This window comes from Bos taurus, chromosome 13 (assembly GCF_002263795.3).
Source record: "Bos taurus isolate L1 Dominette 01449 registration number 42190680 breed Hereford chromosome 13, ARS-UCD2.0, whole genome shotgun sequence".
NCBI lineage: Eukaryota > Metazoa > Chordata > Mammalia > Artiodactyla > Bovidae > Bos > Bos taurus.
This window is the reverse complement of record NC_037340.1, coordinates 52,051,259-52,076,313: the sequence shown is the minus strand read 5'-3', so window position 1 is coordinate 52,076,313 and position 25,055 is coordinate 52,051,259. Positions and strand designations below refer to the sequence as shown.

General features: G+C 40.3%; 1 protein-coding gene across 1 annotated transcript in view; it reads right to left on the bottom strand.

Moving 5' to 3' along the window:
• The window catches only part of UBOX5 (U-box domain containing 5), a 47,831-nt gene that overhangs the window by 11,374 nt on the left and 11,402 nt on the right, over positions 1 to 25,055 (bottom strand). Inside the window, 1 exon segment of the mRNA NM_001075669.1 lies at positions 7,630 to 7,719. The gene's annotated coding sequence lies outside the window, so the exon portion shown is untranslated.

Sequence of the window (25,055 nt, the reverse complement as noted above, 5' to 3'; positions counted from 1 at the left end):
TAAAGTCTCCCAGTCTTTGTTCAGAACCTGTGCTGAAAACTCCTTGTTCTCATTTTTGGAGGCATACATGCCGTCTCTTTGCCAGCCTTCTAGAATCTGTCCTGGAATCAATATGGACAGTTGACAGAACTCCTTTTTTGGAAGATTGTTTTAATGTTTCCAGGCTCTTAACGTCCTTCTTAACAGTCCTCTAACAGTCAGTTCTGTTCAGTCGCTCAGTCATGTCCGACTCTTTGCGACCGCATGAATCGCAGCACGCCAGGCCTCCCGGTCCATCACCAACTCCCCGAGTTCACTGAGACTCACGTCCATCGACTCAGTGATGCCATCCAGCCATCTCATTCTCTGTCGTCCCCTTCTCCTCCTGCCCCCAATGCCTCCCAGCATCAGGGTCTTTTCCAATGAGTCAACTCTTCGCATGAGGTGGACAAAGTACTGGAGCTTCAGTTTTAGCACCATTCCTTCCAAAGAAATCCCAGGGCTGATCTCCTTTAGAATGGACTGGTTGGATCTCCTTGCAGTCCAAGGGACTCTCAGGAGTCTTCTCCAACACCACAGTTCAAAAGTATCAATTCTTCTGCGCTCAGCTTTTTTCACAGTCCAACTCTCACATCCATACATGACCACTGGAAAAACCATAGCCTTGACTAGACGGACCTTTGTTGGCAAAGTAATGTCTCTGCTTTTGAATATGCTATCTAGGTTGGTCATAACTTTTCTTCCAAGGAGTAAGCGTCTTTTAATTTCATGGCTGCAGTCACCATCTGCAGTGATTTTGGAGCCCAGAAAAACAAAAGTCTGACACTGTTTCCACTGTTTCCCCATCTATTTCCCATGAAGTGATGGGACCGGATGCCATGATCTTCATATTCTGAATGTTGAGCTTTAAGCCAACTTTTTCACTCTCCACTTTTCTTTCATCAAGAGACTTTTTAGTTCCTCTTCACTTTCTGCCATAAGAGTGGTGTCATCTGCATATCTGAGGTTATTGATATTTCTCCCAGCAATCTTGATTCCAGCTTGTGCTTCTTCCAGCCCAGCGTTTCTCATGATGTACTCTGCATAGAAGTTAAATAAGCAGGGTGACAATATACAGCCTTGACATACTCCTTTTCTGCCGGGAGCCGGCATATTGCATATTGAGTGCATATTGCATATTGAGTGCAGCACTTTTCAGGATCTGGAATAGCTCAACTGGAAATTCTATCACTGCCGGTAGCCAGCGTGAGGAACTCCGCCCATGACAAAGGTCATGAGGAAGGAGGCTCGGCATACGCAAAGGCGGGATCGAGCTTCAGGAGTCCCCCTGGAAATTCTCGAGCATATACCCCCAAAACCAGAGTCTGCCTACTTTCTGCTTTGTGCTTTCACCTACACCTCTGACTTTACGGGGGGCTGTCCCCCACTACCTCTCTGAAAAAAGTTAGCTTACAGCTCCAGTTAATAATTCCTGGGTGTGACAGTGTTTAACCTACAAACTCCTTTGGAAATCCTCTAGCCTGCCTGAATAGGTTTTTCCGGCCACATGTGATTGTTCAGAGCCTCCCAACTGTGAGAGGCAGGAGATGTTCTAAACTGTCTAAACACAGATTCTTTTGAGTAGTTAAAAGATTGATTAGAAATTGTATTGGTGAAGGGATTTTCACTTGTTGGGCCAATGTTTGCTGCTAAGTTTCCATATCCCTTACCTGCTGTGTCCCTGGCAGTGTATTGGTTAATATAATTGGTGTAAATAGTAGCTTTAATGTTTGTAACCTGGGACCCTTGAGTTAATTCTTTTTGTAGCCCACCACACCTTTGCGCTGTACGAATGCAACTTTATCTAATGCTTTTGGAGGGTGGCTCCTGACCAATCACCTTTAGAGAAAAATAAGTTTTCTGAAGAAAAGGTCTTAAAATGTTAACAGGCCTCCGGGCCAGAAGATGATGCAAATCACCTAAGCTTTTGCATATGATAAGTTTGCAGGAAGAAAGCCTGGTTTGCTGCAAGACTCTACCCCTTCCCCCATTATCCTCTGTGCATAACTTAAGGTATAAAAACTACTTTGAAAAATAAAGTGCGGGCCTTGTTCACCAAAACTTGGTCTCACCATGTCGTTCTTTCTCTTACCTTCTGGCTGAATTATTCAGCCTCTTTTCTCCACTGAATTTCCTCACTGAGCTATCCTTATTTCAGCCTCTTTTCTTCACTGAATTTTCCTACTGAGCTATCCTCATTCTATTACTCTTTATATCCTTAATTAACATTTAATTAAGCAATTGTTTCCTGATCTTCGCCTACGCCGTCTCTCCTTCGAATACCCTGGTTCAGCCGGGGCTGGTCCCCGGCGCTTTTCCTATTTGGAACCAGTCTGTTGTGCCATGTCCAGTTCTAACTGTTGCTTCCTGACCTGCATATAGGTTTCTCAAGAGGCAGGTCAGGTGGTCTGGTATTCCCATCTCTTTGTTCTCCATAATAACTCAAAAATCAGTATCTAAGGAATTACATCTCCAAATATTCTCAGGGCCCTTGTATGTACCTCCTTTTAGTCAGGAAACTAGAATTCATTTCGAGCAGCATTTCCTTAAATCCTCCCACCCAAATAGGGCAGGGGCTTCTTGTTAACTTTTTGTTTTGTTTTAAATGAAAAATTAAGCCACTCAGTTTAGTTTAATATAGAGTATTAAAATGATTATATAGGGCTTCCCAGGTGACATTAGTGGTAAAGAACCCATCTACCAATGCAAGTTAGATGTAAGAGACCTGGGTTCGATCTCGTGGTCAGGAAAATCCCCTTGAAGGGCATGGCAATCCTCTCCAGTATTCTTGGCTGGAGAATCCCATGGACAGAGAAGCCTGGCAGGCTGCAGTCCATAGGGTTGGACAGTCGAATACAACTGAAGCGTGATTATATACAATTATAAATGATTATATAGTCCAGACCAAGGAAACAAAACATTTCTCCTAAGAAAGCAAGCCTAAGATTTGCCAAAGGAAAACAGATAATATGATATCAACAGATGGTGAGAGGACCAATTTGCAAGTGCAAAACTAAGCTGGTCCTAGGTAAATTGGTGAAGTTAGCCAGCTCCAGCATTTGTGAGGGTTTTCTTTTCACTGCCACAAGCACTTGTCTCCTCCCTTCTTTGCCCTGATAGAGGATGGCTTTGGTAAGAAAAAATAGAGATAGAAACTGTGTTATAATACCAAAATACTGAGAAGAGTTTCCTATTAGTAAGACAAATGCAATCATCTCTATACCCACAGTTCACATGTTAGGTCCTTCCTCTGCCTTTCAGAGAAAAATGGAGAAGGAAACAGCAACCCACTCCAGTATTCATGCCTGGAAAATCCCATGGACTGAGGAGCCTGGTGGGCTACAGTCCATGGGGTTGCAAAGAGTTGGACACAACTGAGTGAATTCTGTGTGTGTTCAGAGAAAAAAACAAACTCTGGCAGAGGTAACAATGTTAACCCACTGAGGTACTGATTTGATTCCTTAGTGGAAGGCACTGATTCCACTAAGATATACATTCCTCCTATCTCTTGTTACCTTCTTAGACATTTCACACTGTGGTCTTTCAACTTTATTTTTCCTATCATGATATTTATTTATCTGAAATGTAAATGTCAGAATCAGAAGAAGCTGGGTAGGGGTCTTCTTGGAGTTATGATAAGGAACTTTCCTGTGAATGTGAAGATAAATGGAAAAGTCTTCAAAACTTATCTGAGTACCCAATGTAGTAAATGGCAGCATGAGATGGAGTTGCTCAGATTTGATTACCCTCAGGACAACTGCCCTTTGCCTTTAACCTGTGGCTTGGCTATCACCAGATACCTGTTCTTGTGACTGGACTTTAGAGATGACCAGGATGAAAAGGACAAGGGCTTTCAAACTTTTGCTATCTCATAACTTAAAAAAATTTCACTTCAGATACCTGAAAGTAGAGAATCTGATGGCCCTTCCAATCAGTGCAGTAATTTAAAAGAGTTATCTGAACTGTATCTCAGCAAACACAAGGCTCACTCTTTTCATGAGTCATTAGACCAAGACCCTCTAGTAGCAAAAACACAACTCTGGCTAGGGAAGCACATACACAAAATGACTTAGAAGAGGCCACTAGGGTTTGTTTGTTTAAGTATTTTTTAACACCAAAAGTATTTTATATTGGGGTACAGCTGATTAACAACGGTGTGGTAGTTTCAGGTAAAAAGCCATACATAGGCATCTATCCATTCTCCTCCAAAACCCTCTCCCCTGCAGGCTGCCACATAACATTGAGCAAAGCTCCGTATGCTATACAATAGGTCTTTGTTGGTTATCCATTTTAAATACAACAGTGTGTACATGACCATCCCAAAGTCCCTACCTATCCCTTCCCCCACAGCAACCATAAGTTCGTTTTCTAAGTCTGTGAGTGTGTTTTGTAAGTAAGTTCATTTGTATCATTTCTTTTTAGATTCCACACACAAGGGGTATCATATGATATTTCTCCTTCTCTGTCTGATTACTTCACTCAGTATGACACTCTCTAGGTCCATCCATGTTGCTACAAATGGCCTTATTTCATTCTTTTTAATGGCTGAGTAATATTCCATTGTATATATGTACCACATCTTCTTTATCCATTCCTCTGTTGATGGACATTTAGGTTGCTTCCATGTCTTAGCTATTGTAAAGAGTGCTGCAATGAATGGGCCATGTTTTTCTCTGGATATATGCCCAGGAGTGGGATTGCAGGGTCATGTGATAGCTCCATTTTTAGTTTTTTAAGGAACTTCCAAGTGGCTGCACCAATTTATATTCCCACCAACAGTGCAGTAGGGTCCCCTTCTCACCACACCCTCTCCAGCATTTGTTGCTTGTGGACTTTTTGATGATACCATTCTGACTGGAGAGAGGAGTTTCATTGTAGTTTTAATTTGCATTTCTCTAATAACTAGCGATGTGGAACATCTGTTCATGTGTCTATTGGCCATCTCTATGTCCTCTTTGGAGAAAATCTATTCATGTCTTCTGCCCATTTTTTAAGTGGGTTATTTTGTTTTGATGCTGTTAAGCATCATAAGCTGTTCATAAATTTTAGAGACTAATCCCTTATTGGGAACATCATTTGCAAGTATTTTCTCCCAATCTGTGGGTTGTCTACACATTTTATTATTTCCTTTGCTGTGCAAAAACTTTTGAGCTTAAGTAGGTCCTGTATGTTTATTTTTGCTTTTATTTCCATTATTCGGGGAGATGGATCAAAAATGATGTTGCTGTGATTTATGTCAGAGAGTGGTCTGCCTTATGTTTTCCTTTAGGATTAAACTGTCCAATCTCACATTTATGTTCTTAATCCATTTTGAACTTATTTTTGTGCATGGAGTTAGGGACTGATCTAACTTCATTTTTTTATATGGGGCTGTCCAGTTTACCCAGCACCATTTGTTGAAGAGACTGTCTTTCCAACATTGTATAGTCTTGCCTACTTTGTCAGAGATTAATTGACCATAGGTGCACAGGCTTATTTATGGGTTTTCTATCCTGTTCCATTGATCTATATTTCTATTTTTGTGCCAGTACCATACTGTTTTGATGACTGTAACTTTGTAGTGTAGCCTGAAGTCAAAGAGCCTGATTCCTCCAGCTCTATTTTTCAAGACTTGCTTTGGCTGTTCGGGGTCTTTTGTGTCTCCATACAAATTCTTAGATTTTTTTTGTTCTCTATGAAAAATGCCATTGGTCATTTGATAGGGATTGCACTGAATCTGTAAATTGCCTTGGGTACTATAGTCATTTAGACAATACTCATTCTTCCAATCCATGAACATGGTATATCTTTCCATCTGTTTATGTCCTCTTCGATTTCTTTCATCAGCATCTTATAGTTTTCAGAGTATAGGTCTTTTGTCTCCTTAGATAGGTTTATTCCTAAGTATTTTCTTTTTGATGCAATAGTAAATGGAACTTCTTGAATTTCTCTTTCTGATCTTTCATTGTTAGTGTATAGAAATGCAACTGATTTCTGTGTATTAATTTTGTAACCTTAAACTTTACCAAATTCATTGATGAGTTCTAGTAGTTTTCTGGTAGCATTTTTAGGATCTTCTAAGTATAGTATCATGTCATTTGCAAACAGTGACAGTTTAACTTCTTTTCCAATTTGGATTCCCTTTACTTCTTTTTCTTCTCTGATTGCTATAGCTAGGACTTCCAAAACTATGTTGAATAAAAGTGCTGAGAGTGGACATTCTTGTCTTGTTCCTGATCTTAGAGGGAATGCTTTCAGCTTTTCACCACCGATTATGAAACTAGCTGTAGGTTTGTCACATATGGCCTTTATTATGTTGAGGTATGTACCCTCTATACCCACTTTCTGGAGAGGTTTTATCATACATGGGCGCTGAATTTTGTCAAAACCTTTTCCTGCATCTATTGAGATGATCATATGGCTTTTATTCTTCAATTTGTTGATATGGCATATCACACTGATTTTTTGATGCTGAAACATCCTTGCATCTGTGGGATGAATCCCACTTGATCATGGTGTATGATCTTTTTAATGTATTATAGGATACAGATGGCTAGTATTTTGTTGAGGATTTCTGCATATATGTTCATCAGTGATACTGGCCTGTAATTTCTTCCTTTTGTGGTATCCTTGTCTGGTTTTGGTATTGGGGTGATGGTGGCCAGGAGAGGCCACAGGGGGTTTTATTCAATTTAAATCTTACCAACTGATTAGCTCTAAAATGGGTACTAATATCCTTATTTTGCAGATGAATAAACTGAGACTCAAAGAAAGATGAAGGTAGGACTCAGATTCTAAATCTTTCTAAACCACTCTGGTTATTGTCTACTTGGACACAATTTACCTTGAAGGATTAACCAGGAAGCTATATGGCTTAAAGCCAGATGTTCTACAGATAACTTACAACCTTTTTCCCCCCTGTTACTTACATCTAGGTTTGGTATCAAAACCTAAAAAAAAAAAATCAATTCTTCCAAACTTACAATTAATGTGGCTATGCTCTTTTGTTGTTGTTTAGTTGCTAAGTCATGTCTGACTCTTTTGTGACCCCAGGGACTGTAGTCTATCAGGCTCCTCTGTCCATGGGATTTCCCAGGCAAGAATACTGGAGAGGGTTGCCATTTTAATCTCCAGATCTTTCCAACTCAGGGATGGGTTCACATCTCCTGCATTGGCAGGCGGATTCTTTATCACTGAGCCATCAGGAAAACCCTGTGGCTATGCTCTACAATGCAGGAATTTAGAAACCTTGACTACTCTTTGCAACATCTGTTGAAGCATCTCACCTCATGAGGCTTCACAACTTTCATGCATGCATGCTAAGTAGCTTCAGTTGTTTCCAACTCTTTGTGACCCTATGGATGGTGCCCTTCTCCAGGGGATCTTCCTGACCCAGGTATGGAACCTGAGTCTCTTGTGTCTCCTGCACTGGCAGGTGGGTTCTTTACCACTAGCTCCACCTGGGAGAGGTTAATTTCTAAGTCAACTATTAAAGCATATGGACCTGTATCTGACCAGACACAGCCTATCTGCTCTCCATAACACTTACCAAAATCTAATTTGAGAGAATATTTATAGAGACTGTTCAGTCCATCCACAATGAATTCTTTTTAGTGCTGGCCTAAGTAGTACCTCTTGCCTCCTGCCTGGCTTCCCTGATGGCTGCTGCATTCATATCCTACACCACCATCTGACAGACTTCTTAGCAATGTGGATCCTCATCTGTAGCAAAAATAAATGTAACACATTTAGAAAAACTCAGTGGTGGATCTGTGAAGATTCACAGGACACCACGGTGGCACCACACATCAACTGAGAGCCATAATTTTAGTCTCTAAAATGTATTACTCCATTGAGCTGCTCCTCAGAGCAGTGTACTGAACCATCCCTATGTTCATCCTAGCCATAACCATCACTGCATTCCTCGCCCCACTGCATATCTATGTGTGTGTGCTCAGTCATGTTCGACTCTTTGCAACCCCATGGACTGTAGCCTACCAGGCACCTCGGTCCATGGAGTTTCCCAGGCAAGAATACTTGAGTGAGTTGCCACTTTCTCCTCCAAGGGATCTTCCATACCCAAGGATTGAACCTGTGTCTCCTGTGTTTCCTGCATTGGCAGGCAGATTCTTTACCACTACGCCACCTGGGAAGCTCATATACTCTTTACCAAATATTTCATTGGTTCTGTGTGGTTATTAACAAGGAATTTTATATGAAACAGCTCTCTACAGTTGTCAAAATGATCATTCTCTATTCTGCATGGTATCCTCTAGGACTCATGAGAAAAATCTCTTTTTGGTCTTAGTATTAGAACAGTTGCTTCTTCCAATCAACTCAGTATTATAAGTATGAATATGAATCATATAATTGATTATGATCTTTACTTTGGCACTAGAAAGCTCAGAATGAAATCTGTGGCCCAACCCTCAGATTTCTCTCTGCTTGAATTCGTCACTTATTTTTATATAATAAGGTATGTTGTGAAAGCTACCTTAAAATCATTTTGGAAAAGGATGGGGTATAAATAATAAACCACCCTCTTTTAGGCGGACATTTCAGTTGTTTGCAACTTTTTACTACTACACTACTAAGATAAAAATTAAGCAGATTTTACCTTTTATTTATTTATTTTTTGTATTTACAGAGTTCCATCGTTTGTGAAACAGAGACTGTTTCTTTAAGACTGATCTCACAGAAAGCAGTAGAAGAGCAGTCACTTGGATGGCGAGGAGGTTAGTGGACCTGTGACTCTCAGGAACTTTCCTGCAGTGGCCACAGCTGGGGAAGGGGTGGTGTCTACCCGTTGGTTCTGTCTCCACCCTGCTCAAGGACCACCCTCTTGTGGTTCTGACCTCGCCCCTCGGGGGACCTCTTGACTTGGCTGTTGTCATTCCCAATTCATGGATCATGCCTCTTCCTAGAGAAACCTGAGAATTCCTCAAACTGGAAGCTTCAGATGTTCCAAGAGCAAACCAGTTAGGGCTTTGAATTCACATGTTAACAAACAAGTTATTTAGCATCACTCCAAAAGAGTACATGAATTACCTCTAACAGGTAGGAATATGGATGGATAGTTGTTGTTGTTTAGTGGCTAAGTCATGTTCAACTCTTTTGCGACCCCATGGACTACTGCCATCCTCTGTCCATGGAATTTTCCAGGCAAGAATACTGCAGTGGGTTGCCATTTCCTTCTCCAGATTTTTACCTTTTATACTGTTAATTTTTCTAACCAGTTATTGCTATATTAGGAAAGCTTTTCATTTTTGTATCTTTATTATGTATTTACCTATGTTACTGAACTCACTGATTTTAACACATTTTTAGGAATTTTGGGGGGGTTCTATAATCTCAATGAGAGCCTCTTTCTTAAAACGGTAACTCTTATTTCTCTCATCTTCCTATATTAGCTAGAACTGCCAGAATTACATGAAATAATATTAGAGTTGTCAAGCTTCTGTTCCCATTAGAAAATGCCTCTAGTTTTTCATCCTTGAACATGATGCTGATTGTTAGACTGAAATATTATATGCTTTGGGGCTTCCCAGGTGGCACTAGTGGTAAGGAACCCACCTGCCAATGCAGGAGACATAAGAGACACAAGTTCAATCCCTAGGTGGGAAAGATCCCCTGGAGAAGGGTATGGCTATGCACTCTAGTATTCTTGCCTGGAGAATCCCATGGACAGAGGAGCCTGGCAAGCTATAGTCCACAGGGTCACAAACAGTCGGACATGACTGACGTGACTTAACACGTACATTATATGCTTTGAATTCTGATTGTCTCTATATATTGAGTTTTATTTTTCTTATTTGACAGATTAATGAGATATAACACATTTTACAATTTTAAGCCATCTTTTTATTCCTAATATAGGCTCTATTTGGTGGTAGAAAATTGTTCTTTAAATGTTTTTTAAACTCTACTAAATTTGATTGGTTATATTAATTTTAGATGAAATAATCATTGCACATGCATGTAATATTTACATGCCCTATGCTAAGCACTGGAGTAGAGATAAAAGTGAAATGGTTAAGTGGTAAAACTATTCTGTATGATACTGTAATAAATGGCATTACACATTTGTCAAAATCCACAGAATTGCACAAAGAGTAAACCTTAATGTAAACTATGGACTTCAGTTAATAATAATACATCAATATTGGTTTATCAATTATAATACATAAACCACACTTGTGCAAGATGTTAATAATAGGGAAACTATACAGAAGGGAGAGGATGTACATGGGAATTCTCTGATTCCCATTTCCCATCAAAAATTATTTGATCAATTTTTCTGTAAGCCTCAACTTGCTCTTAAAAAATAGTCCAATAACAATAATAAAAGTGGTAATAATAATAATAAAGAATGATTGGGGGACTTCCCTGGTGGTCCAGTGCTTAAGAATCAGCCTGCCAATGCAGGGCACACGGGTTCAATCCCTGGTCCAGGAAGATCCCTCATGACTTAGGGCAACTACTGAGCACTCTAGAGCCTGTAAGCCACAACACAAGAAGCCACCACAATGAGAAGCCCTCATACCACAACCAGAAAGTGGCCCCTGTTGCAGCAACTAAAGAAAGTTGTGTGCAGCAGCTAAGACCAAAAAAAAAAAAGCAAATAATGACTGAGGAAAAAGTGATTGAAAACAAATTAGGACTGGAGATCAAATTGAAACAGAGTGGCAGATCCTTTAAAAAAAAAAAACTTACAAATTATAATATTTTTGGGGGAAACAGTGATGCCCAAACACCTCAGGCTTCTACAGGACTCTGGTTGCCACTGACATCTTTGTATGATCTTTCCTCTCTCTGGTTCCAACACTCCTGATTTTTTAAGACAAGTATTTCCTGCCTTAATACTTAATACAGAAAAAAACAATGACTTACCACATGAAAATGCAAATGGTCTCATTCAGGAAGACTGTCTCTTCAGCTCTGCCTAGGAAATAGCTATACTACCTGAACTCACTGCAAACACTGTCCAGGATATACAATACTTACAAACTACAAGTTCCTTATCCAAATTTGGCTTCTAAGAGAGACCAGATCTAAGTATAAATCGGGCAACACAGATCATGGCTAAAGTGACCTACAGTTCAGGCAAGCAGTTTGGAGCCAGACAATATAGTATTATAAGATAGCAAGATAGTAAAGATTTATAAGCAGATGACATATCAATTTTTATTACAAAGATTTTCATTACAAAATATTTTAGATAAAAGGATAAAGAAATAATGTAGTAGATACTCTTATATCCACCCCCTAGATTTAGCAAATCTAACATTTTGCCATGTTTGTGTCTCATTAGTGTACCTGACAAAACACGGTCCGCTAGAGAAGGGGAATGGCAAACCACTTCAGTGTTCTTGCCTTGTGATCCACAGAGGCAAAGGCTTTGGCGTAGTCAATAAAGCAGAAGTAGATGTTTTTTTGGAACTCTCTTGCTTTTCCGATGACCCAACAGATACTGGCAATTTAACCTCTAGTTCCTCTGCCTTTTCTACACACAGTTAGTTTTCCACAACAAACTGTGGAAAATTCTTAAAGAGATGGGAATACCAAACCACCTGACCTGCCTCCTGAGAAATCAATATGCAGGTTAAGAAGCAACAGTTAGAACTGAATATGGAACAACAGACTGGTTCCAAATCGGGAAAGGAGTACATCAAGGCTATATACTGTCACCCTGCTTATTTAACTTATATGCAGAGTACATCATGAGAAATGATGGGCTGGATGAAGCACAAGCTGGAGTCAAGATTGCCGGGAGAAATATTAGTAACCTCAAATATGCAGATGACACCACTGTTATGGCAGAAAGCGAAGAAAAACTAAAGACCCTCTTGATGAAAGTGAAAGAGCAGAGTGAAAAAGCTGGCTTAAAACAACATTCAGAAAACTAAGATCATGGCATCTGGTCACATCACTTCATGGCAAATAGATGGGGAAACACTGGAAACACTGAGAGGTTTTATTTTGGGGGGAGCTCCAAAATCACTGCAGATGGTGACTGCAGCCATGAAATTAAAAGACGCTTGCTCCTTGGAAGAAAAGTTATGACCAACTTAGACAGCATATTAAAAAGCAGAGACATTACTTTGCCAACAAAGGTCCATATAGTCAAAGCTATGGTTTTTCCAGCAGTCATATATGGATATGAGAGTTGGACTATAAAGAAAGTTGAACGCTGAAAAACTGATGCTTTTGAACTGTGGTGTTGGAGAAGACTCCCTTGAGTCCCTTCTAAGAGTCCCTTGGACTGCAAGGAGATCCAACCAGTCAATCCTAAAGGAAATCAGTGCTGAATATTCATTGGCAAGAGTGATGCTGAAGCTGAAACTCCAGTACTTTGGCCACTTCATGTGAAGAACTGACTCACTGGAAAAGACCCTGATGCTGGGAAAGATTGAAGGCGGGAGGAGAAGGGGATGACAGAGGATGGGATGGTTGAATGGCATCACCAACTGTATGGACATGAGTTGGAGTAAGCTCCGGGAGTTGGTGATGGACAGGGAAGCCTGGCGTGCTGCCGTCCATGGGGTCACAAAGAGTCAGACACGACTGAGCAACTGAACTAAACTGATTCTTACCTTGAGAACCCCCAGAATAGTATGAAAGGCAAAAAGATATAAAGACTGGAAGATGAGACCCACCCCCCAACCTTGGCTTGGCAGATGTCCAATATGCTACTGGGGAAGAGTGGTGAAAGAGCTGCAGAAAGAATGAAGAGGCTGAGCCAAAGCGGAAACAATGCCCAGTTGGGGATGTGCCTGGTGGTGAAAGTCAAGTCCAATGCTGCAAAGAACAATATTACATAGGAACCTGGAATGTTAGGTCCATGAATCAACGTAAATTGGATGTGGCCAAACAGGAGATGCAAGAGTGAACACTGACATTTTAGGAATCAGTGAAGTAAAATGGACAGGAATGGGAGGATTTAATTCAGATGACCATTATATCTACTACTGTGGGCAAGAATCCCTTAGGAAGAATGGAACAGCCCTCACAGTTAACAAAAGAGTCCAAAATGCAGTACCTGGGTGCAATCTAAAGAAAAAAAAACCTGACAGAATGATATCAGTTCACTTCCAGGGCAAACTATTCAACATCAAAGTAATCCAAGTCTATGCCCCAATCACTAAGGCTGAAGAAGCTGAAGTCAAACAGATCTACGAAGATCTATAAGACCTCTTAGAACTAACACCAAAAAAAGATGTTAGAACTAACATCTTTAGAACTAACACCAAGAAAAGATCCTTTTCATCATAGGGAGTGAAGTGAGTGAAAATCGCTCAGTCGTGTCTAAGTCTTTGCAATCCTATGGACTGCAGCCTGCCAGGGTCCTCTGTCCATGGAATTCTCCAGGCAAGAATACTAGAGTGGGTTGTCATTTCCTTCTCCAGCATCATCATAGGGAACTGAAATGCAAAAACAGGAAGTTGAAAGATACCTGGGATAACCGGCAAGTTTGGCTTTGAAGTACAGAATGAAGCAGGGCAAAGGCTGGAGTGGGTAGCTTCTCCAGGGGATCTTCCCAACCCAGGGATTGAACCCAAGTCTCCCGTATTGTAGGGGGATTTTTTTTTTTATCAATTGAGCTGCCAGAGAAGCCCAAGAATACTGGGCCTGTATTTTCTCCAGAGGATCTTCCCAACCCAGTAATTGAACCGGGGTCTCCTGCATTGCAGGCAGATTGTTTACCAGCTGAGCTACCAGGGAAGCCCAATGGCATAAAGTGAAGAGAAAAAGAGTCTTCTCATGAGGATGAAAGAGGAGAGTGAAAATGCTGGCTTAAAACTCAACATTTGGGACTTCCCTGGTGTCCAATGGTTAAGACTCTGTGCTTTCAATGCCAGGGGCACGGGTTCGATTCTGGTCAGAGAACTAAGATCCCACATGCTGCATGGCACAGACACTAAATAAATAATTTAAAAATAAAAAACTCAACTTTCAAAAAACTAAGATCATGGCATCCAGTCCCATCACTTCATGGCAAATAGACAGGGATAAAATGGAAACGGAGACAGACTTCATTTTCTTGGGATCCAAAATCACTGGATGGTGGCTGCAGCCATGAAATTATGTTCCTTGGAAGATAAGCTATGACAAATCTAGACGTCATATTAAAAAGCAGAGATATCATTTTGCCAACAAAGGTTCATATAGTCAAAGCTATGGTTTTCCAGTAGTCATGTACGGGTGTGAGAGTTGGAGCATAAGAAGGCTGAGTGCTGAAGAACTGATGCTTTCAAACTCTGGTGCTGGTAGACTCTTTGAGAATCCCCTTGACAGCAAGGAGATCAAACCAGTCAACCTTAAAGGAAATCAACCCTGAATAATCATTGGAAGGACTGCTGCTGAAGATGAAACTCCGATACTTTGGCCACCTGAAGAGAAGACCCTGGTGCTGGGAAAGACTGCAGGCAGGGGAAGAAGAGGGTGACAGAGGATCAGATGGTTAGGCATCACCGACTCAGTGTCATGAGTTTGAGTAAACTCCTTGAGATGGTGAAGGACAGGGAAGCCTGGCATGTTGCAGTCCATGAGGTTGCAAAGAGTTGGACATGACTTAGCAACTGAACTGAACTGAATGTACATTACTGATAATTTACAGTGTATTACCTTGCAACTTGCTTTTCTATTAAACGTTATTATTTTAAGTTTTTCCATGTTAAAATGTGTATATCTAGTCTGTTCATTTTAACTTCTTCATAGTATTCAATTGTATGACTAAAAACAGAGTTTATTTCTCCACTGACCTATTACTTATATTCAAATTTTTTTAACTATGAAAAAAAAATCTGCAATATTCTCTATAAGTCTTTTTGTGAGGGAAAAAAAGATAAAAGGGTCCTGTTCTCAAGTCTTGAAGCATTACAAAATTCCTCCCAACAGTGATTATGGAATACAAAGGTTTGTAACAGCTGGTAATACAAAGGTTTTTCACAGATGACATTCAAAGTACGGAAGGATGGTCTAATCAATGTTTGTCAATTTGTTTTAAAATCAAGTTATAGGCTAAAGAAAAGAAATATGAACTAAAAGAGCAGGTAATACAAAAGTGCACATAGTGCATTATGTCATGAGACTTGTTTCAGTTTTATACAAATAACTGTAATATATACTATGTTCAATATAAAACATCCTGTGGTTTTTGATGAAAAAGACTGAAAACACCTGCCAACAGTCAGGGAAGAACTCACAGGAGTAACGTCTGAACTAGAGACAACTAAGGCACGTGGCTAAACTCATGGGCAACTTTGAAGAACAGACACCATCTACTAGTGATAAATATTAAAAATGCAATATATGCTCGACCATAGAAGCCAAGAGACAAGAATAGGAACAAAATGGGAAGGGCACTAGGAGAAGGACAGTAAAAGTCAAGGCATAGGAACGGGACAGTGTGAGGCCAGCCAGGAAATGCTGAATATGCCACTTAGCTGGGGGAGGAAGGGCTGGGAAGGGCCCCGAATGTCATGCCAATGGGCTTTAGACCACTTTACATGGAGGGATGAGGCAATATTTTTCCAAACTGTAGATCGAGAATCAGGAACTCAAATTACTGAGCTATAATCAGCATTTTAAAAAATTAAGTAAAAAGAAAGAAGTCAGAATATATCATATATGAGGGTGATCAGTGTTTCGTGAAACTTTAGTTTCAGATATATGTACATATGAAATTATATCTATTCTGGGTTTTGATGAAAAATGTATTTCTTACTAAGTGGTGTAGTAAAAGGATTTGAAAGCTACTGTTAAGATGAAAGTCATAGAAACCTTATAACTAGGGAGAGAAATGACACTAAATGAAAAGTCATCCATTAACCTCCTAGATGACACTAGCAATTTCGAACCACTTAGAGGCAATTGACCCTTCACAGGATTTCCCTTTCCTCTGGTTGATGTGTTTGCACTATCCTTTTTGTACTACATGAGGGCCTATCTTCGCAAATGGCTTTCTGAAGATATCAAAGAATATCAAAGGACAAACTCAGAAATAAACTAGCTGTCTCAGTTTTTCCCTTGACATTTTGTTTTTTCTAAAAAGAAAGGATTCTTTAAGAGCATGAAGGAGAAAAATGAACTATGTACAAGATATTACTGAATAAATATCTCACAAGGATTTCAAAGCTACCTTCTAAGAAATATTCTTTTTTAAAATTTTAATTAAACTTTTTAACGTCATTATAAATCCATGTGCATGGTTAAGAAATAATACAAAGAGATCTCTCATAACTTTAACCAGTTTCCTCAATGGTAACATCTTACATAGTTATAGCACAACATTACTACCAGGAATGAACAATGATACAATCCACTAATTTTACTCAGACTTCACCAGTTTGACAAGGACTCATTTGTGTTTGTCTGTAGATTAAGTTCTATGCAAGTTTATTCTTTGCACAGATCTATGTAATCACTTTTTGTGTACCAAAGTCAAGATACGGGATCATTGCATCACAAGGATTCCGTGTACTGTCTTTTTATTTTATAAATCCAAACACACTATTACCACAGAAGTCTTAAAGTTCCTCACCCAGATATAAGCCCTTTAACTGAAGATTCCAGTTTAATTCCACTATCCACGCTATTGTCACTCGGCTTATTTAACTTATATGCAGAGTACATCATGTAAAATGCCAGGCTGGGTGAAGCACAAGCTGAAATCAAGATTGCTGGGAGAAATAGCAATAACCTCAGATACAAAGATGATACCACCCTAATGGCAGAAAGTGAAGAGGAACTAAAGAGGCTCTTGATGAAGGTGAAAGAGAAGAGTGAAAAAGTTGGCTTAAAACTCAACATGTGAAAAACTAAGACCTTGGCATACAGTCCCATCACTTCATGGCAAATAGATGGGGAAGCAAGGAAAACAGTAAGAGACTTTATTTTCTTGGGCTCCAAAATCACTGCAGATGGTGATTACAGCCATGAAATTAAAAGACGCTTGCTCCTTGGAAGAAAAGCTATGACTAACCTAGACAGCATATTAAAAAGCAGAGGTATTACTTTGCCAAAAAGGTCCATATAGTCAAAGCTATGGTTTTTCCAGTAGTCATGTATAGATGTGAGAGTTGGACCATAAAGAAAGTTGAGCGCCAAACAACTGATGCTTTTGAAATGTGGTGTTGGAGGAGACTCTTGAGAATCCCTTGGACAGAAAGGAGATCAAACCAGTCAATCCTAAAGGAAATCAGTCCTGAATATTCACTGAAAGGACTGATGCTAAAAGTGAAGCTCCAATACTTGGGCCACCTGATGCAAAAAGCTGACTCATTAGAAAAGACCCTGATGCTGGGAAAGATTAAAGGCAGGAAGAGAAGGGGACGACAGAGGATGGGATGGTTGAATGGCATCACCAACTCAATGGACATGAGTTTGAGTAAACTCCAGGAGATGGTGAAGAACAGGGAAGTCTGGTGTGCTGCAGTCCATGAGGTCGCGAAGAGTTGGACACGACTGAGCGACTGAACAACAACCCACACTGTAAGAAACAAACTTGAAACAAACCAGCATGCTTATTCTTGGTGTACCTGTCACTTAAGTAATAACTATGACTAAGCAGAAAAGTTTTCCTTTTGTATGTTTAGAGTTTTAAGTTGATAAAATAATGGGGCTGGGTTCCTGGGGTCACAGGATGATATAAGTAAGAATAAGGCTACAGATACATGCTCAGAGTATTTCTCGCAGCTAATAGCTGATACAGAACTGGATGTCCAAATGGTGAGAGGCATTTCTTCTCTGCCTCCCTATACTCAGGGTGAGGAAGGGAATGTACAAGAACAGTACTGAAAAGAGATCCAGAGGGAGGGTGACCAACCATATGGTCTATTCAGAAAGTGGAATTTTCAGTGCTAAAAACAGGAAAGTCCCAAGCAAACTGGGACAAACTGGTCATCTTATCTCAAAGGTTTCTGTCTGTGTTTCCTTAAAGCAGCCAAGCAAATCTTTTTGTTGCTGAAGACTCAGAACCTAGCAATAGGGAAGTGTGGAGGGATAATTTAGAAGAGAATAAGGTGACCATGACACTTTGTGAACACCTGTACATCCGTCTTCCTTTGGCTTACAAAGAAGTTGCCATAGCTGAGTTATACAAACTGATTTTTGAGTTTCATGAAAATGTAATGGAAAGTAATTCTGGCAGATACACATATTTTAAAGACTAGGCTCAAACAGGTTACAGAATTTAAAAAAAGAAAAGACTACCTGTCAAATAAGAGAAAAGCATTTAGCCTCAAAGAGTGGGTGGAATACCAATGCACTGAGCAATTTTATAAATTGGGCACTTCAGCCTTTAAAGAAGTATAATACTTGTTATAATTTCTAAATTGAGTTACTCGTCCATCTAAGTAAAAAATCTGACTTGTGTTCATTTCTCTTATAGCTAGTTAAAATAAAAGACAGCTGCCTCAGACACAGGAAGGCCAGAACACAGGTGTAAGTCCAAAAGAAGCTTGAAATGTTATATACTTGGAGCAATCTTACTTGTTATAATTTCTAAATTGAGTTACTCGTCCATCTAAGTAAAAAATCTGACTTGTGTCCATTTCTCTTATAGCTAGTTAAAATAAAAGACAGCTGTCTCAGGCACAGGAAGGCCAGAACACAGGTCTAAGTCCAAAAAAGCTCGCAACGTTATGTACTTGGAGCAATCTTCAAGAGCTTAATATGTGCACAAGGTACACTGCTAGGCACAAGCGGACACAGTTTTTACTCTTAAAAAATTTGTAGGATCAAAACAAGGCACAGATGGGCAAAGGGTTCTAATACCATTTACTTAGCACCTTAATAGCAGTGTCAGAAAACTTATGTGGGAACCCAGGTAAGGCAGCCAAGCTCTTCTTGTACAAATCTGACCCTAACTCTGTCCCTCCCCTCCAGGGCCTTATTCCATCTGTTCTTGCCTCTCTCTTGAATCTTAAACTTATCTCTGACTATTGGATCCTTTCCTCAATATGCAAATAACATTGAAGTCTCTTCTGCCTCCATCAACCACCTCAAAAGAATCCAGCCTTGTCCTTCTTAAGGTTATTAATTTAGCAAATAAAAAATTTAAATGTCGACTTAAATATGAAATTTGGATAAATTTGGATAAAAATGGATTTTTTTGGTTGATAATTTGTTTAGTATAAGAATGTTCCATGTACTACTTGGGACATACTTACATTAAAAAATTATTTATTGCACATTCAGCAAACTATGAATAAAATTTCCTCAATACAGTAAAGGGCATTTATGAAAAATCCAAGGGGTCTAATATTATACTCTATGGTGAAAGACTGAAAGCATCCCCTCTAAGATCTGGAATAAAACAAGGATGCCTGCTTTCACCACTACAATTTAATTTTGTACTAGAAGTTCTAATTAGAGCAGTTAGGGAGAAAATGAAATTAAAAGGTATCCAAAGTAGAAAGGAACAAGTAAAACTAAATACACAGATGACAAGATCCCATGTATAGAAAATCATAGAGAATATACACACACCCACTTAAAAGAGTTAATAAAAGAATTAAGTAAAGATGCAGGGTAAGTCAGTTGTATTTCTATACACTAGCAATCAGCAATTCATACAGGAACATAAGAAAATTCCATTCAGTATAGCATCAAAAATAATACTTGGGAATAAATTTAACTGAGAAGGTACAAAACTTGTACACTGAAAACTATTAATATAAAGTGTTGTTGAAACAAATTAAAGACCCAAGTAAACAGAAAGACATCCTGTGTTCATGGGCTAGACGATTTGACATCATGATTGAAAAGATACTAAACATTATGAGTCCCTCAGATCAGATCAGATCAGTCGCTCAGTCGTGTCCGACTCTTTTCGACCCCATGAATCGCAGCATGCCAGGCCTCCCTGTCCATCACTAACTCCCTAGGGAAATGCAATCAAAACCACAATAAGATATTACTTCACATCCACTAGGATGGCTATTTTTTCAAATAGCGAAGATGCAGAGAAACCGGAACCCTAGTACATTCTGAGGTACTAGGAATGTAAAATGGTATAGCCACCATGGAAGTCTGGAGGTTCCTCAACAAGTTACACACAGAATTAATATATGACTCAGCAATTCATTTCTATATACTTAAAAACATTGAAAACAGGTATTCAAACAAAAATTTATATGTGAATATTCACAACAGCTGATAGAGTTGTCCATCAGCATATGTGACAGACAAAGTGCCTGAAGAACTATGGCCATTGTACAGGAGGCATTGATCAAAACCATCCTCAAGAAAAAGAAATGCAAAAAGGCAAAATGGTTGTCTGAGGAGGGCTTACAAATAGCTGAGAAAAGAAGAGAAGAGAAAGGCAAAGGAGAAAAGGAAAGGTATACACATCTGAATGCAGAGTTCCAAACAATAGCAAGGAGAAGGAAGTAAGCCTTCTTCAGTGATCATTGCAAAGAAATAGAGGAAAACAACAGAATGGGAAAGACTAGAGATCTCTTCAAGAAAATCAGAATACCAAGGATACATTTCATGCAAAGTGAAAAGTGAAAGCTGTTCAGTCGTGTCTGACTCTTTGTGACCCCATGGACTATATAGTCCATGGAATTCTCTAAGCCAGAATACTGGACTACATAGCCTTTCCCTTCTCCGGGGGATCTTCCCAACCCAGGGATTGAACCCAGGTCTCCTACATTGCAGGCAGATTCTTTACCAGCTGAGCCAATGGGCACAATAAAGGACAGAAACAGTATGGACCTAACAGAAGCAGAAGATATTAAGAGGTGGCAAGAATACACAGAAAGTGAAAGTTGCTCATCATGTCCGACTCTCTGTGACCCCGTGGACTATATAGTCTGTGGAATTCTCCAGGCCAGAATACTGGAGTGGATAGCCTTTTCCTTCTCCAGGGAATCTTCCCAACCCAGGGATTGAACCCAGGTCTCCCACATTGCAGGCAGATTCTTTACCAGCTGAGCCACAAGGGAAGTCCAAGAATACTGGAGTGGGTAGCCTGTCCCTTCTCTAGCAGATCTTCTTGACTCAGGAATCTAACCAGAGTCTCCTCCACTGCAGGTGGATTCTTTATCAACTGATCTATCAGGGAAGCCCAATACACAGAACTATATAAAAAAGATCTTAATGACCCAGATAACCATGATGGTGTGATTACTCACCTAGACCCAGACATCCTGATATGTGAAGTCAAGTGGGCCTTAGGAGGCATCACTATGAACAAAGCTAGTTGGAGGTGATGGAATTCCAGCTGAACTATTTCAAATTCTAAAAGATGATGCTGTGAAAGTTCTGCACTCAAATATGCCAGCAAATTTGGAAAACTCAGCCGTGGCCACAAGACTGGAAAAGATCAGTTTTCATTCCAATCCCAAAGAAAGGCAATGCCAAAGAATGTTCAAACAATCACACAGGTGCACTCATTTCACACGTTAGCAAAGTAATGCTCAAAATTTCTCCAAGCAAGGCTTGTACGTGAACCAAGAACTTCTGGATGTTCAAGCTGGATTTAGAAAAGGCAGAGGAACCAGAGATCAAATTGCCAACATCCATTGGATCGTAGAAAAAGCAAGAGAGTTCCAGAAAAATATCTACTTCAGCTTTACGGACTATGCCAAAGCCTTTGACTGTGTGGATCACAGCAAACTGTGGAAAATTCTTAAAGAGATGGGAATACCACTTGACCTGCCTCTTGAAAAATCTGTATGCAGGTCAAGAAGCAACAGTTAGAACCAGACATGGAACAATGGATTGGTTCCAAATTGGGAAAGGAGTACGTCAAGGCTGTATATTGTCACTCTGCTTATTTAACTTATATACAGAGTACATCACGTAAAATGCCAGGCTGGGTGAAGCACAAGCTGAAATCAAGACTGCTGAGAGAAATAGCAATAAACCTCAGATATGCAGATAACACCGCCCTTATGGCAGAAAGTGAAGACGAGCTAAAGAGGCTCTTGATGAAAGTAAAAGAGGAGACTGAAAAAGTTGGCTTAAAACTCAACATGTGAAAAACTAAGACCTTGGCATACAGTCCCATCACTTCATGGCAAATAGATGGGGAAACAATGGAAACAGTGAGAGATTTTATTTTCTTGGGCTCCAAAATCACTGCAGATGGTGACTACAGCCATGAAATTAAAAGACACTTGCTCCTTGGAAGAAAAGCTATGACCAAACTAGACAGCATATTAAAAAGCAGAGATATTACTTTGCCAAAAAAGGTCCATATAGTCAAAGCTATGGTTTTTCCAGTAGTCATGTACAGATGTGAGAGTTGGACCATAAAGAAGGCTGAGCGCCAAACAACTGATGCTTTTGAACTGTGGTGTTTGAGAAGACTCTTGAGAATCCCTGGGACAGGAAGGAGATCAAACCAGTCCATCCTAAAAGAAATCAGTCCTGAATATTCACTGGAAGGACTGATGCTGAAACTGAAGCTCCGATACTTTGGCCACCTGATGCGAAAAGCTGACTCATTAGAAACCTGACGCTGGGAAAGATTAAAGGCAGGAGGAGAAGGGGATGACAGAGGAGGAGATGGTTGGACGGCATCACTGACTCAATGGACACGAGTTTGAGCAAGCCCCGGGAGTTGGTGATAGACAGGGAAGCCTGGTATGATGCAGTCCATGGGGCCGTGAAGCTTTGGACACGCCTGAGCGACTGAACTGAACTGAACGGAACTGAACTAATTTACAGCAGCACTACTCACAACAGCTAAAAGGGGTAGAAAACCCAATCCATCAACTGATGAAGAGATAAATCAGATATTGTATATCCATGCAATACAATACTATTCAGCCACAAAAAGGAATGAAGTACTAGTACATGCTATAATAAGCTTCCCAGGTGGCTCAGTGGTAATGAATTCAAGTCAGTGCAGGAGACACAGGTTCGATATCTGGGTCAGGAAGATCCCTTGTAGAGGAAATGGCAACCCACTCCAGTATTCTTGCTTGGGAAATACCATGAACAGAGGAGCCTGATGGGCTACAGTCCATGGGGTTGCAAAGAGTCAAGCATAGCTTAACGACTAAACAACAACATGCTATAGTATCAATGAACCCTGAAAATATTACGCTAAGTAGAAGAAGTCAGACACAGAAAGCTGCATATTCCATTTATACAAAATACCCACCACGTATGCAAATCCAGAGGCAAAGATTAGTGGCGTCAGGGTCTGAGAAAGGGGGAAATGTGAAGCGATTGATAAAAGGGTACAGAGTTTCCTTTGGGGGTGAAGAAAATGCTCTGGCATTAGATAGTGATGACAGGCTACACAATACTATCAAGGTACTAAATATCACTGAACTGTACACTGTTTAAAATGGCCAATTTTATGTGCATTTTAGAAAATGTTATTCGTTGTTTATCTGAAATTCAAATTTAACTGGGCATACTGTAATTTATCTGGCAATTCTAGTCCCATTGTAAATCCTGCTCAAGTTTCCCCATCCCTTCAAGGTTCTCAACATATTGCCTCATATTTGTAATCCATTCCTTCAACAGGCGTGCAATCTGGCTTTTTCCATGACCATGTAACTCAAATTGCTATAGTTGGGCTTCCCTAGTGGCTCAGGAGACAAGGGTTCAATCTCTAATCTGGGAAGATCCCACGTGCTGCGGAGCAACTAAGCCCGTGCATCACAGCTGTTGAGCCTGTGCTCTAGAGCCTGGGGGCCACAACTACTGAGGCCCGAGAGCTCCAGAGCCTGTGCTGCACAATAAGAGAAGCCACGGCAGTGAGAAGCCTGAGCACCGCAACTCGAGAGTAGCCCCTGACTGCCACAACTAGAGAAAAGCCTGAGCACAACAAAGACCTAGCACAGTCAAAATAAATAAATAAAACAAATTGCTATAGTTAAGGTCATCACTGATGGCCAATTTGCTAAACTGAAGATTTTCTAGTTCTTGCCTTCATTTTCTCTTCCGAGGAACTGAGGATACATACGCTTTACCCTTAGTTTCTGTGCAGCGAAAGGTTAACTCAGTAGGTTTGGAGTATTCAAGTCTTTCACTTTGCAAAGAAATGTCCTGAGAGATAATCTCTATGCCTTTGGAATACAGTGCTTGATAAGACTGTCTTATATGCACCTAAGACCTTGGGCCTTGAGGGCCCTGGTGGCTCAGGCGGTGAAGTGTCTGCCTACAATGTGGGAGACCTGGGTTTGATCCCTGGGTAGGGAAGATCCCCTGGAGAAGGAAATGGCAACCCACTCCAGTACTCTGGCCTGGAAAATCCCATGGACGGAGGATCCTGGTAGGCTACAATCCATGGAGTCGCACTTCACTTTCACTTAAGACCCTGGGCCACACCCAAGGTAAACACCAGGTAGTTTACACTAACAATGTAACTTATGGTGGAATAAGCTGAAAATGTCTTTTGTCTTCTGCTGTAATAAGGTGAATGTCTCCAGGGGCTGGGGACTGAGTAACTAAGGTAAACTGTGTGGGCACTCATTTCACGTCTACATGACTGACCTGCACAAGACCGGAGCTTCCCTGACTGGCAATATCTGTACGTGTTGGCAAACATCATTGCTGGGATTAACTAAGGGCTGTCTGTATGTCTCTAATGGAAAAGACAACTAAAAACTTGTGACGTGTCTCTCCTAGATACTATACTATGTCCCTTTTTCTTTCACCATTTTTAATCTGCATCCTTTCACTATAATAAACTGTAAGTTTTTTCTCTAGTGAGTGGTCTTGGAGAGACCAGACTTACTTCTATCCCCCTATTTTTTCCTGATTATCTGTCTTTATCACTGGATCTCTTTGCTTTGACCTTCCTTTAAGTCCTGGTATTCTACTCTTGGTCATCTTTTCCCTCCCTACCTGCAATAACCTACTTTCCACCTGTCCTAGGCAATTTTACTCATGGTTTTTGCCATCTGACCTCATGCCCAGTTGAGACTCCAGCCTAAACCCTTCTGCCCAGAGGCCCACCTCAGCATGACCAGGGCAGTCTCGGCATTAACTCTTTACCCAAACATGTGTCCTGCTTTTGTCTCAATTTTAGTCGACGACTCTCTATCAGTCTAGGCACTAAAATCTTCATTTTCATTCCCCAAACGAAT